Genomic DNA, 15,849 nt, shown 5'->3' on the forward strand with positions numbered 1-15,849 from the left:
CAAACGCTAGCGTAGAAATCTCTGCCCGACGCATTGCGACGGGGAGATTCCGACGCTAGTGTGAAAGTAGCCTAATTTTGCCACAAAAAACTGGGAAAACTTATTGACTCGAGTATAAGCCTAGTGTGGAAAATGCAGCAGCTACCGGTTAATGTCAAAAATAAAAATAGATACCAATAAAAGTAAAATTAATTGAGACATCAGTAATTTAAGTGTTTTTGAATATCCATATTAAATCAGGAGCCCCATATAATGCTCCATACAGTTCATGATGGGCCCATAAGATGCTCTATATAAAAATGTGCCACATATAATGCTCCATACAGTTCATGATTGCCCCACAGATGCTCCATATACAATGCTCTGCACCGTTCATTATTGCCCCATAGCTGTGCCATATAGTGCTCTGCACCGTTCATTATTGTCCCATAGCTGTGCCATATAGTGCTCTGCACCGTTCATTTTTGTCCCATAGCTGTGCCATATAGTGCTCTGCACAGTTCATTATTGCCCCATAGATGTGCCATAGAAAGCTGTGCCATTGCTTCTGCAATAAAAAAAAAAAAATGCCATACTCGCCTCTCTTGCTTGCAGCTCCTCAGCGTCCGGTCCCGGCGTCTCTCCGCACTGACTGATGAGGCAGAGGGCGCCGCGCACACTATATACGTCATCGCGCCCTCTGACCTGCACAGTCAGAGCGGAGAGACGCCAGGAAGATGGAGTGGCGCCCGGCGTTTGGAACGTGGACAGGTAAATGACATACTTACCTGCTCCCGACGTCCCGCTCCTTCTCCCGGACAGCTGGTCTTCTGTGCCGCAGCCTCTTCCTCTATCAGCGGTCACCGTTACCGCTGATTAGAGAAATGAATATGCGGCTCCACCCCTATGGGAGTGGAGTCCATATTCATTTCTCTAATGAGCGGTCCCACGTGACCGCTGAACAGGGGAAGAGCTGCGGCACCCGAAGACTGTGGGACTGCCGGGACTAGGTGAGTATGCCTCAGCGCCCTCTCCCCCTCACCCGCCGACCCTGCCACCCACCGTGACTCGAGTATAAGCCGAGAGGGGCGCTTTCAGCCCAAAAATTTGGGCTGAAAATCTCGGCTTATACTCGAGTATATACGGTAATTTGTTTTTTTCCAGAAAAATGGCACCTGCACAGTAGGTTATTTTTCAAGGAGCGATAACTTTTCCATCAACTTTTTTTTAAATGACTGCATTTTGTTATGTACTGGAAGGTGGGGGGAAAAAGTTCCAAGTGTGGCAAATTTGTGAAAAAGCACACAAAAAAATTTCATTGTCACCATATTCCAAAACCTGAAACATTTTCAATTTTAGCTCAATGAGACTGAAGTCTTGGGTTTTTTTTTTGCCTTATGACATCTTTATTCATTACATAGTGGAATGCGTTGAGAACAATAAATCAAAAATGTATGGAAAATCAAATTGCAGGCTGATCCAACTTCAGTGGAAATGCCTTAAGACAAGGAAATGATGTGCAGTAGTGTGTGTGTGGCCTCCATGTTCCTGTATGACCTCCCTACAAAGCCTGGGCATGCTCCTGGTGAGAAGGTGGATGTTCTCATGAAGGATCTCCTCCCATTCCCTGGATTAAAGCATCAGTCAACTCCTGAACCAGTCTGTGATGCAACATGACTTTGGTGGATGGAATAATAATAATAATAATAATTTTTATTTATATAGCTCCAACAAATTCCGCAGCACTTTACAATTAAGCGGGGACATGTACAGACAATACAGACAAATTCAGTACAAGTTAAGACAATTTAAACAGTGACATTAGGGGTGAGGTCCCTGCTCGCAAGCTTACAATCTACAAGGAAAACATGATGTCCCAGATTTGCTCTATTGGATTCAGATCTGGAGAATGGGCAACAAGCCAGTCCATGGCATCAATGCCTTCATAATGCAAGAACTGCTGACACACTTAAACCACATGATACCTAGCATGGTAATGCAACAGAAGGAGCCCACTGCACCTGCATGTAGTCTCACAATGGTTCTGAGGATCTCTTCCCTGTACCTCTGGCTAGCACATGTAGGGCTGTGCAGCCCTCCAAAGAAATGTCTTCCCAAACCATTACTGACCCACTGCCAAACCACTCATGCTGGAGGATTTTGAAGGCAGCAGAACGTTCTTCAAGGCGCGTCTACAGACTCGCGTCTGTCGCGTGCTCAATTTGAACCTGTTCTCCCTGTTGGAAAGCATAGGGAGCCAATGTCGAATATGCCAATCTTGGTGTTCTCTGACAAATGTCAATCACCCTGCATGGTGTTGGGCTGTAAGTACAATGCCCACTTGTGTATGTCTGGCCTTCTTACCACCCTCATGGAGTCTTGTTTCTGACAGTTTGAGCAGACTCATGGATGCAAGTGGACCGTTGGAGGTCATTTTGCAGTGTTCTGGCACACTTTCTCCTTGCACAAAGGAGAAAGTAGCTTAGTTGTTAACCTCCTACGGCCCCTCCACATCTCCTGATATCTTTTCCATGCTCTAGACACTGCTGACACACAGCTACCCTTACCACAGCTCGCACTGATGTGCCATTCTGGATGAGCGTAACTACATGAGCAAATTCTGTGGGTTGTAGACACCGCCTCATGCTAGTGTACCTCTAGGGGTGAGAGCATTGACCAAATGCAAAAGTAACCAAAACAGCCAAAAAGGATGAGTACAAAGAAAGAGTCTGTGGTCACCCCATGCGGAACCACTCCTCTTGCTAATTGCCTATCATTTCTACCTGTTTATTCCATTCGCGCAACAGCAGGAGAAATTGATTCACAATCGGTGTTTCTTCAGAATTGGACTGGTTATTTACAGAAGTGTGACTTGGTATTACATTGTGTTTTGTTCCCTTTATTTTTCTGAGCTGTGTATCTTGATAGATTGGACTTGTACAGGTTTAACCCCTCATTTTTTTTTTTAATTTTTCCGTCAATATGGCTGATATACAACCACAGCCGTCACTCGGAGCCTTTGCGCGCCGGGCTCCGCATCCTATTCCATAATTATCGTCCCCGGCGCCTACGCTGTAAGTTTGTTTTTTGTTTTTTCGGGCATGCATAGTGGCACTGCCCTTTGAACTTACAGCGCAGGCGCCAGGGACGCTAATGAAAGAGGAGGCGGCTCCCGGCACGCAGAGGCCCCGAGTGACTGCTGTGGTGCGTTTGTATTAGGGGGGGAAAGACCTGCCTCTGGGACGATTTCAAGGTATGAGGGACAAATTTCATAAACCATTTTTTCAGCAGTGCCAGGAACAAGAACTAAAAGGGCCACCTTGTCAGAATGCAGCATTCGTGCTGCACAAGGTTGCACTTTTGGTTACAAACACCTGGGGGGTGATAGGTTCCCTTTAATCACATTCTAGCATCAGAAATATGGAGTAAATCACACTTTAGAATTCGATACTGAGTGTATCACTTAAGATTAGGTATGTGTCTATGCATTGAACAAGGAATAGATGTTAGTCTCTGCATCATGAGCTGAAAATTGTTGCGGGGATTGTCCGCATGCTGGTATTAGAAAAGTACCTTTGCGAGCTGTATCGCACTTAATTGGATAATATATGTGGTGCTGCAAGCTCTCACTTTTAATGGCATTAGATGCACAGCGCTGCGGGGCTGTATCACACATCTAAACCCATGTGCCATACAGCCTTTGGCTCTTCTAATCATTATAAATCCTTCTTTAGATGTCAGTTAGCAAGGCCGAAAAAAGACATTTGTCCTTTCAGTTCAGTCTACATTCCGTCAGAATAAATCCCCAGATCTACATCCTTCTAAATAACCTAATTACTGTAAGATATAATATTGTTACGCTCCAGGAAGACATCAGGCCTCTCTTAAACACCTCCACTGAGTTTACCATCACCAACTCCTCAGCCAAGGAATTCCAGATTCTCCCTGCCCTAATAGTGAAGAATCCTCTCCTAAGTTGGTGGAAAAACCTTCTCTCCTCCAGACGCAGAGAATGCCCCCTTGTGACTGTTGCCTTCCTTGATATAAACAGATCCTCTGAGAGATATTTGTATTGTCCCGTTATACACTTATACATGGTTATTAGATCGCCCCTCAGTCCTCTTTTTTTTTTTTTTTTTTTTCCCTAGACTAAATAATCCAAATTTTGCTAATCTCTGGGTATTGTAGTTCCCCATCCCCTTTATATATTTTGTTGCGCTTCTTTGTACTCTTTTGTTACATTATATCCTTCCTGAGCACTGGTGCCCAAAGCTGTACACAGTACTCCATGTGCGGTCTAACCAGGGATTTGTACAGACAGTATAATGCTCTCATCATGTGTATTCAGACCTTTTTCATGCACCCCATGATCCTGTTTGCCTTGGCAGCTGCTGCCTGGCACTGGCTGCTCCAGGTAAGTTTATCATTAACTAGGATCCCCAAGTACTTCTCCCTGTCAGATTTACCCAGTGGTTTCCCGTTCAGTGTCTAATGGTGATATTGATTCCTTCTTCCCATGTGTATAACCTTACATTTATCATTGTTAAACCGCATCTGCCACCTCTCAGACCAAGTTTCCAACTTATCCAGATCCATCTGGAAAACGATATTTTACTGTGTAAACCTTCTACCAGATTGTTAATAAATATGTTGAAGAGAATAGGTCCCAACACCAACCCCGGCAGTACCCCATTGGTCACTTCAACCCAGTGAGAGAATATACCATTTATAACCACCCTCTGCTTTCTATCACTAAGCCAGTTACTTATCCATTTACGCACATTTTCCCCCAGACCCATAATTCTCAATTTGTGTGCCAACCTCTTATGTGGCACAGTATCAAACGCTTTGGAAAAGATATACCACGTCCAATGACTCGCCTTGGTCCAGTCTATAGCTTACCTTCCTCTTCATAAAAACTGATTTAGATTGGTTTGACAGGAGCGATTCCTCATAAATAGTGATGAGCGAGTATACTCGTTGCTCGGGTTTTCCCTGAGCACGCTCGGGTGATCTCCGAGTATTTGTGACTGTTTGGAGATTAAGTTTTTGTTGATTAAGCTGCATGATTTATGGCTGCTAGCCAGCTTGAGTACATGTGGGGGTTGCCTGGTTGCTAGGGAATCCCCACATGTAATCAAGTAAACAGTCGCAAGTCATGCAGCTGCTGCAAGCAAAACTAAATCTCCAAGCAGTACCAAATACTTGGAGATTACCCGAGTGTGCTCGGGAAAACCCGAGCAATGAGTATATTCGCTCATCACTACTCATAAACCCTTGCTGATATGGAGCTCCTCTTGTTAAGGCCCCTTCACATTAAGCGACGCTGCAGCGATACCGACAACGATCCGGATCGCTGCAGCGTCGCTGTTTGGTCGCTGGAGAGCTGTCACACAGACAGCTCTCCAGCGACCAACGATGCCGGTAACCAGGGTAAACATCGGGTAACTAAGCGCAGGGCCGCGCTTAGTAACCCGATGTTTACCCTGGTTACCATCCTAAAAGTAAAAAAAAACAAACACTACATACTTACCTACCGCTGTCTGCCCCCGGCGCTCTGCTTCTCTGCACTCCTCCTGTACTGGCTGTGAGCACAGCGGCCGGAAAGCAGAGCGGTGACGTCACCGCTCTGCTTTCCGGCTGACCGACGCTCACAGCCAGTACAGGAGGAGTGCAGAGCAGAGCGCGGGGGACAGACAGCGGTAAGTATGTAGTGTTTGTTTTTTTTAACTTTTACGCTGGTAACCAAGGTTAACATCGGGTTACTAAGCGCGGCCCTGCGCTTAGTTACCCAATGTTTACCCTGGTTACCAGTGAAGAAATCGCTGGATCGGTGTCACACACGCCGATCCAGCGATGTCTGCAGGGAGTCCAGCGACTAAATAAAGTTCTGGACTTTCCTCAGCGACCAACGATCTCCCAGCAGGGGCGTGATCGTTGGTCGCTGTCACACATAGCGATTTCCTTAACGATATCGTTGCAACGATATCGTTGTGTGAAGGTACCTTTAGGGTCGTGACCGACCCGTTTAAGGTTTTAAATACATACAAATTCTACATACATTTGTTTATTGCATCAAGACTTTTTGACTTTTTCAGGAACTTCTTGTTAAACAAAATACAACAAAATAAAATTATTTTACTAAATTGTAAAATGCTCTTATTAAAATTATAACATTTGTGTTGTTGGGGTTAATTTCGACCCAGGTCTAATAGAGTAAAAAAACAATAATAAGTCCCAAAACTGAACTCCTAAACACATTATAAACCAACAGCCCACAGCCAGCTCTACCTCCAACAACTTGAGTTAGGGACATGTCCAGGCATGTATGGCCAAATCAGCTTGGAGTTGGTACTTTGCAGAGTATAGTTTATACTAGCTGAAGAGCCCGGCGTTGCCTGGGCATGGTAAATATCTGGGGTTAGTTATAGCACCTCACGTCTCTTATTTTCCCATCATGCCTCTCATTTTCCCCCTCACTCCTCTTATTTTCCACCTCACTCCTCTCATTCCCCTCCTAACACTTGTCATTTCGACCTCACATCTGTCATTTTCCGATCACTCCACTATTTTCCCTCACTCCTCTCATTTTGCACTCACACCTTTTTCATTTTCACCTCACACCCCTCATTTTCACCTCACACCTCTCATTTTCACCTCAGTATATACATGTTTGTCATCTCCCTTATATATAATATACACCTGTATATCATCTCCTGTATATAGTATATACCTGTATGTCATCGCCCTTGTAAATAGTATATACCTGCTGTATGTCATCTCCTCCTGTATATTGTATATACCTGTATGTCATCTCTTCTGTATATACTATATACCTGTGTCATCTCCTGTATATAGTATATACCTGTATGTCCTCTCCCCTGTATATAGTATATACCTGCTGTATGTCATCTCCTCTTTTATATAATATATACCTGTGTCCTCTCCTCTTGTATATAGTCTATACCTGTGTCATCTGCCCCTGTATATAGTATATACGTTTGTCATCTCCCCTGTATATAGTATATACCTGTGTCATCTGCTCCTGTATATAGTATATACCGGTCATCTCCCCTGCATATAGTATGTACCTGTATCTCATCCCCCTGTATATAGTATATATCTGTATGTCATCTCCTCCTGTATTAGACCGCGTTCACACGTTATTTGGTCCGTATTTTTACCTCAGTATTTGTAAGCTAAATTGGCAGCCTGATAAATCCCCAGCCAACAGGAAGCCCTCCCCCCTGGCAGTAGCTCACACATGACGTCTGGCATTGTCCTGCATTAGGAGGAACCCAGGGCCAACCGCACAGGCATATGGTCCCACCGCACAGGCATATGGTCCCACAAGTGGTCTGAGGATCTCATCTTGGTATCTAATTGCAGTCAGGATACCTCTGGCGAGCACATGGACGGCTGAGCGGCCCTCCAAAGAAATGCCACCCCACACCATTACTGACCCACTGCCAATCCAGTCAAGCTGAAGGATGTTGCAGGCAGCAGATTGCTCTCCATGGCATCTCCAGACTCACGTCTGTCACATGAGCTCAGTGTGAACCTGCTTTCATCTGTTAAGAGCACAGGGTGCCAGTGGGGAATTTGCCAATCCTGGTGTTCTGTGGCCAATTCCAAGCATCCTGCACGGTGTTGGGCTGTGAGCACCACCCTATCTGTAGACGTCAGGCCCTCAGACCATCCTCATGGAGTCGGTTTCTAACAGTTTGTGCAGACACATGCACATTTGTGGCTTGCTGGAGGTCATTTTGCAGGGCTCTGGCACTGCTCCTCCTGTTCCTCCTTGTACAAAGGCAGAGGTAGCAGTCCTGCTGCTGGGTTGTTGCCCTCCTACGACTCCTGGTGTACTGGCCTGTCTCCTGGTAGCGCCTCTGGACACTACGCTGACACACCTTGCCACAGCTCGCAATAATGTCATCCTGGATGAGCTGCACTACCTGAGTCACTTGTGTGGGTTGTAGAGTTCGTCTCATGCTACCGAGTGTGAAATCACAACCAACATTCAAGTGACCAAAACATCAGCCAGAAAGCATTGGTACTGAGATGTGGTCTGTGGTCCCCACCTGCAGAACCACTCCTTTATTGAGGGTGTCTTGATAATTGCCAATAAATTTCATCTGTTGTCTATTCCATTTGCACAACAGTGTGTGAAATTGATTGTCCATCAATTCTGCTTCCTAAGTGGACAGTTTGATTTCACAGAAGTTTAATTTACCGTACTTTGAGTTAGATTCTGTTGTTAGTGTTCCCTTTATTTTTCTGAGAATTGAGAAAAATAATTAAAAAAAATAAATGTTAAACCCCTTCATGACCCAGCCTATTTTGACCTTAATGACCTGGCCGTTTTTTGCAATTCTGACCAGTGTCCCTTTATGAGGTAATAACTCAGGAACGCTTCAATGAATTCTAGCGGTTCTGAGATTGTTTTTTCGTGACATATTGGGCTTCATGTTAGTGGTAAATTTATGTCGATAAATTTTTGCGTTTATTTGTGAAAAAAATAGAAATTTGGCGAAAATTTAGCAATTTTAAAATTTTGAATTTTCATTCTGTTAAACCAGAGAGTTAATAATCAACATTACCCACATGTCTACTTTACATCAGCACACCTTTGGAAACAATTTTTTTTTTCCTAGGAAGTTATAAGGGTTATAATTTGACCAGCGATTTTTCATTTTTACAACGAAGTTTACAGTTTTTTTTAGGGACCACCTCACATTTGAAGTCAGTTTGAGGGGTATATATGGCTGAAAATACCCAAAAGTGACACCATTCTAAAAACTGCACCCCTCAAGGTACTTAAAACCACATTCAAGAAGTTTATTAACCCTTCAGGTGCTTCACAGCAGCAGAAGCAACACGGAAGAAAAAAATGAACATTTAACTTTAGTCACAAAAATGATGCTTTAGCAACAATTTTTTTATTTTCCCAAGGGTAAAAAGAGAAACTGGACCCCAAACGTTATTGTACAATTTGTCCTGAGTACGCCGATACCCCATATATGGGGGGAACCACTGTCTGGGAGCACGACAGGGCTCAGAAGGGAAGGAGCGCCATATGACTCTTTCATTGAAAAATTGGCTCCAATCTTTAGGGGACACCATGTCGCGTTTGGAGAGCCCCTGTGTGCCTAAACACTGGAGCTCCCCCACAAGCGACCCCATTTTGGAAACTAGACCCCCCCCCCCAAGGAGCTTGTCTAGATGCTTAGTGAGCACTTTGAACCCCCAGGTGCTTCACAAATTGATCCGTAAAAATGAAAAAGTACTTTTTGTCACATAAATTTTATTTTAGCCTCAAAATGGATCCTAAAATTTATTGGGCAATTTCTCCTAAGTACACTTGATACGTTAACCAGTTTGTCCTGCGTATGCTGGTACCCCATATGTGGGGATAAACCACTGCCTGGGCGCACGTCGGGGCTCGGAAGGGAGGGAGCACCATTTGACTTTTTGAACGCAAGATTGTCTGGAATCAATTGTGGCGCCATGTTGCGTTTGGAGACCCCTGATGTGCCTAAACAGTGGAAACCCCTCAATTCTACCTCCAACACTAACCCCAATACACCCTTCACCCTAATCCCAACTGTAGCCATAACCCTAATCCCAACCCCAACACACCCCTAACCATAGCCCTAACCACAGCCTAATCTTAACCCTATTTCCAACCCTAGCCCTAATTCCAACCCTAAACCTAAATTTAGCCAGCAATTTTTTATTTTCCCAAGGGTTACTGGAGAAATTGGACCCCAAAAGTTGTTGTCCAGTTTCTCCTGAGTACGCTACTACCCCATATGTGGGGGTAAACCACTGTTTGGGCACATGCCGGTGCTCGGAAGTGAAGTAGTGACGTTTTGAAATGCAGACTTCAATGGAATGCTCTGCGGGCGTCACATTGCGTTTGCAGAGCCCCTGATATGGCTAAACAGTAGAAACCCCCAAGGACGGGGGAGGGTCGGAGGGGAGAGGATGGCGCTGTGGACATAACGGAGGAGTAGGGAACACTGCAGATCGCTGCCGTCTGTCGGTGGGGGGGCCAGATCGGGGTCTCCAGCCATGGCCGATGCTATTGCAGCATCGGCCATGGCTGGATTGTAATATTTCACTAATTTACATAGGTGAAATATTACAGATTGCTCTGATTGGCTGTTTCACTTTCAACAGCCAATCAGAGCGATCGTAGCCACGGGAAGGCGAAGCCACCCCCCCTGGGCTAAAGTACCACTCCCCCTGTCTCTGTAGGTCGGGTGATATTGGAGTTAACCCTTTCACCCGGCCTGCAGGAACGCGATCCGACCATGACGCATATGCTGCGTCACAGGTCGGATTTGCACGGGTTTTCATGACACATACGCTGCGTCAAAGGTCGGGAAGGGGTTAATGCCTGCCGTGAAAAGTCGTATATCAGGTCGTCATCGGGTTAAATCTTGTGTAGTTAAGGCTACCTTCACACTAGCGTTAACTGCAAACCATCACAAATCGTCTTTTTTCCGGAAAAAACGGATGCGTCAAAAAAAAGTGGAAAACCTATGCAACGCATACAGCATTTCGACGAATCCGTCGCAAATCCGCTACACGGTTCCGTCGAAATACTGGATGCGTTGCATCCGTTTTTACCATCCGTTGCATCCGTTTTTACGACGGATCCGTTTTTAAAATGGGAGGCACCCAAATTTGATTGGCTACTGGAAAATAAGGAAAACTATATACTGACTGTATTTACAGCCCATCTTTGAGGGTTTTAGTTTAGTGGCAGAGATGGAAGGTGTACTTGGTAGGATTGCAAGTTTGGTAACTGATGTTATATTTGAGATGAATCGCCTGGATATTATAGTGCGGGAGAAGGAGGCGGCAGCAGAAAGACGGAGGATGCTTCTGCAGCAACGGAGACTGAGACGAGTCTGGATACATCCGATCAATGAACTGCGGATGACCAGGGGTGTCCAGTCCACTGTCTACCTGGAGTTGCGGCACAACCCACAAAAATTCTTCAATTACGTACGGATGAGGATGGAACATTTTGACTATTTGGTTGAAAAACTAGGGGATGTCATCCAAAGGCAGGACACACGGATGAGGCTTGCCATCACACTGGCGGAGCGGCTCCTGGTGACACTGCGGTAAGCCTCTTTTTTTTTTTTTTTTTTTTTTTTTTTTTTTTTGTCATTGCTCATATTGAATGTTACATGCTGCAGACAATACTGCGCTGACACATTGCGTACCATTTTCTGCAGCATGTAATTTTTTTATTGTTTGAGGCCATTCCACTATTTAACACCTGTTTCATTCAGGTTTTATTGTGCATCCCGTCATAAAAAACATTTTCATAGTGCCATTTATTGAAACTTTACCAGGAAACCAAAAAATCAAAAAGTTGTTGGTCTGTGCAATTTTTTCTAACCTTTTTTTTTTTTTCCCCTACAGCTTCCTAGCTACGGGTGAATCTCTCACTTCGCTCCATTACCAATTCCGGCTGGGGTTTTCCACTATTGGCGGAATAGTGAAGGAGACATGTCAGGCTATTTGGGACACTTTTCAGCTGGAGTATATCCCTTAACCATCAATGGACATCTGGTTGAGAAGTGCAGAACAGTTTGAGAAAGTTTGCAATTTCCCAAATTGTGTTGGTGCCGTGGACGGGAAACACATAAGGATTGCTAAACCGGCAGGAGCAGGCTCTGAGTACTACAATTATAAGAAATACTTTTCTATTGTACTTATGGCTATAGCAGACGCCAACTGCAAGTTCCTTGCTGTGGACATAGGAGCCTATGGCCGGTCCAACGATTCTCAAGTTTTTAAAAACTCTCCAATGGGTCGTTGCCTGTATGGAGAGACATACGATTTCCCGCCAGCCAGACCACTCCCAGGAACAAGTGAACCAGCCATGCAATATGTTTGTGTAGGTGATGAAGCCTTTCAACTGTCGCCGCACCTACTGAAACCATACAGCAGCCGTGACTTAAACCGTACCAAGCGGGTATTTAATTACCGCCTTACTAGAGCAAGAAGAGTAGTAGAGTGTTCTTTTGGTATATTGACGGCAAAGTGGAGAGTTCTGCTGACGGCAATCAAACTGCAAACCAAAACTGTAAACAATGTTGTTAAGGCATGTGTGGTGCTCCATAACTTTTGTCCTTTCAAAGGAGCCAGTTTCCTTGGATGACGAAGAATTGGAGACAACCTTGTGGGATTACCGCAATACCTCTGTTCGCGCCACAGGTTCGGTTACTAGGATGAGGGACCAGTTTGCGGATTATTTTGTCACCTGTTGGGCGGATTCCATGGCAAGACATCATTGTGTGACGTTTTTCATGGGTTTTGTTTATGTAAAAATTGTGTTTCTGCAAAAAAAAAAAAAAAAAGTTCCCAAAGCGTTGTTTGCTTGGTAATAAAACCAATGTGTTATACCTTTCAAACGTCTGGTGTTTATTTTTATTTTACCTTTTTTAATAGTTACCATATTACCTTAATGAATCCACACACAGAGTAGAATTTAAATCAGACCGAATTTTATTTATTTTTTTTTAAATTTTCTTTGCAAAAAACATAGTTTTTTTCTTAACTTTTCACAATTTATTTTTATTAAATTTAGAAACATAAAATATTTAGAAACATAAAATATTACAAATCTTCAAAGTGTTGGGTGGAGTAGCGAGGGGAGGAGGGGCTGGAAGGTTGGACCACGTTGATAGGTGGGGAAACCCTACTTGTTTGGGCTGCAGTGGAAGGGTGGTGAAAAGCTGGAGGCTGACCAGAGGGGGGTGGTATTGGGGTAGGTGGGAAAACTTAATGGGGAAGGAAAGCTGGGCAAGGAAGAAGAAAACAGCGGGGAAGACATTTGGTTTGTGGGCCGGGATGGGTATTGGGACTGGGATGGGTATTGGGACTGGGTTGGGTAATGGGGGGCATGGTGTTGAAATGGGGACTGGGATGTGTGGGGGTAGATTGGGGTTCGTGGAGGACCTTAAGTAGAGCATTATGGCAGGTATTCATTACCCGCATCTGTTGTTTAAAAGAAAGCTTCTCCATGCTCCTGAGCATAGATTGGAAAAAAAGATTGGCCGGAGATTTACTTACATCTAAATGCAGCCTATCCAAGCGACTGCTGGTTTCATGGCTTGTTTCACTGATGCGTGATTGCACCATGTTGAAACCAGCAGTCACTTGCTCTCCCAAAATTTTGAAAGAGCTTTGGAAGGATGCATTTAGATGTAAGAATTCAGGAGCATAGCTCCTTTCCTGACCCCTCTGTCGCTGCCGCCACGAACCTAATGGCGGTCTAGAGGTGGCAGGTTCAGAGGGGTGGGGTAAAGGGAATGCTATCTGTTGAGCATCAGATTTGAGTAAGGAAGCCTGCAATAATGCTCCAGTGCTTGAGGTGGATGAAGTGGAGGGGACAGAGGGGTCAGAGGTGTGGGGCCTACCGACGTGGCCCTCGGTGGCGGACTCAGGAGGGATCGCTCCAGAGGGCGCAGAGGAAGATGCAGGCGCACGGTGGCTGGAGAAGGTGCTGTGAAAGAAAAAACAAAAACAATTAATATATTGATATGAAAAAGCCCGGACTGAAACAAAAGTTTAGTTAGACAGGATAACATGGTTATTAGTGGGATGTTGAATACTTACTCTACTCAACATGGTTCGCCTCAGGAAGGAGAGGGCAGGGGCGTATCTACAGGTCCTTCTCAAAAAATTAGCATATAGTGTTAAATTTCATTATTTACCATAATGTAATGATTACAATTAAACTTTCATATATTATAGATTCATTATCCACCAACTGAAATTTGTCAGGTCTTTTATTGTTTTAATACTGATGATTTTGGCATACAACTCCTGATAACCCAAAAAACCTGTCTCAATAAATTAGCATATCAAGAAAAGGTTCTCTAAACGACCTATTACCCTAATCTTCTGAATCAACTAATTAACTCTAAACACATGCAAAAGATACCTGAGGCTTTTATAAACTCCCTGCCTGGTTCATTACTCAAAACCCCCATCATGGGTAAGACTAGCGACCTGACAGATGTCAAGAAGGCTATCATTGACACCCTCAAGCAAGAGGGTAAGACCCAGAAAGAAATTTCTCAACAAATAGGCTGTTCCCAGAGTGCTGTATCAAGGCACCTCAATGGTAAGTCTGTTGGAAGGAACAATGTGGCAGAAAACGCTGTACAACGAGAAGAGGAGACCGGACCCTGAGGAAGATTGTGGAGAAGGACCGATTCCAGACCTTGGGGAACCTGAGGAAGCAGTGGACTGAGTCTGGTGTGGAAACATCCAGAGCCACCGTGCACAGGCGTGTGCAGGAAATGGGCTACAGGTGCCGCATTCCCCAGGTAAAGCCACTTTTGAACCATAAACAGCGGCAGAGGCGCCTGACCTGGGCTACAGAGAAGCAGCACTGGACTGTTGCTAAGTGGTCCCAAGTACTTTTTTCTGATGAAAGCAAATTTTGCATGTCATTCGGAAATCAAGGTGCCAGAGTCTGGAGGAAGACTGGGGAGAAGGAAATGCCAAAATGCCTGAAGTCCAGTGTCAAGTACCCACAGTCAGTGATGGTGTGGGGTGCCATGTCAGCTGCTGGTGTTGGTCCACTGTGTTTCATCAAGGGCAGGGTCAATGCAGCTAGCTATCAGGAGATTTTGGAGCACTTCATGCTTCCATCGGCTGAAATGCTTTATGGAGATGAAGATTTCATTTTTCAGCACGACCTGGCACCTGCTCACAGTGCCAAAACCACTGGTAAATGGTTTACTGACCATGGTATTACTGTGGTCAATTGGCCTGCCAACTCTCCTGACCTGAACCCCATAGAGAATCTGTGGGATATTGTGAAGAGAAAGTTGAGAGACGCAAGACCCAACACTCTGGATGAGCTTAAGGCCGCTATTGAAGCATCCTGGGCCTCCATAACATCTCAGCAGTGTCACAGGCTGATTGCCTCCATGCCACGCCGCATTGAAGCAGTCATTTCTGCCAAAGGATTCCCGACCAAGTATTGAGTGCATAACTGAACATTATTATTTGATGGTTTTTTTGTTTGTTATTAAAAAACACTTTTATTTGATTGGATAGGTGAAATATGCTAATTTATTGAGACAGGTTTTTTGGGTTATCAGGAGTTGTATGCCAAAAACATCAGTATTAAAACAATAAAACACCTGACAAATTTCAGTTGGTGGATAATGAATCTATAATATATGAAAGTTTAATTGTAATCATTACATTATGGTAAATAATGAAATTTAACACTATATGCTAATTTTTTGAGAAGGACCTGTATATGTTCTCTTCTTCCTTCCTGCTGAGCCACTCGGGGCCTGCATCTCCTCGTTAAATTCCCTCTTAAAGCGATCCCTCAGTGACCGCCACCGCTTCCTAACCTTGCCACCTGTGAAGACAAGAATGAAGAGAAAAAAAAAATGGTAAATGCAATACATTACATTCAGCTCTAAACATCACTGAAAGGTGAATACTTACATAGTTTGCTGCTGTGGAAGAAGGTCCTCCCACCTCGGAAAGATGTTCTGGCATACTTCCTCCCAGAGCCGACGGGTGACACTGGTATCGGCATGCCTACGGTCAGCCATGTTCCACATCGGCTCCCGCTCGCGAACCTCCTCGATGAGACACTCAATGTCTACTTCAAAGTCTTCAGCAGGAGCACGTTGTGAAGCCTGTGAGGAAAAAAAAAGAAAAACATAAAAATTAGTACACTGAAACACAAAAGTACCAATTGAATCCCCCCAAAAAACCAACTCACTGATGGCCGACCGCGGCGACGAGTCCGCCGACTCTGGGAGCGGCTGGGAGAACCTTCACGGTTTGCTGAATGTTCAGCAGCAG

The 15,849-nt window shown here is 44.6% G+C and overlaps 1 protein-coding gene across 1 annotated transcript in view; it reads left to right on the forward strand.

Moving 5' to 3' along the window:
* Positions 1–15,849, forward strand: part of CCT5 (chaperonin containing TCP1 subunit 5) — a 329,132-nt gene that overhangs the window by 113,798 nt on the left and 199,485 nt on the right. The window lies entirely within an intron of this gene.

Source organism: Ranitomeya imitator, chromosome 6, assembly GCF_032444005.1.
Source record: "Ranitomeya imitator isolate aRanImi1 chromosome 6, aRanImi1.pri, whole genome shotgun sequence".
Lineage (NCBI taxonomy): Eukaryota > Metazoa > Chordata > Amphibia > Anura > Dendrobatidae > Ranitomeya > Ranitomeya imitator.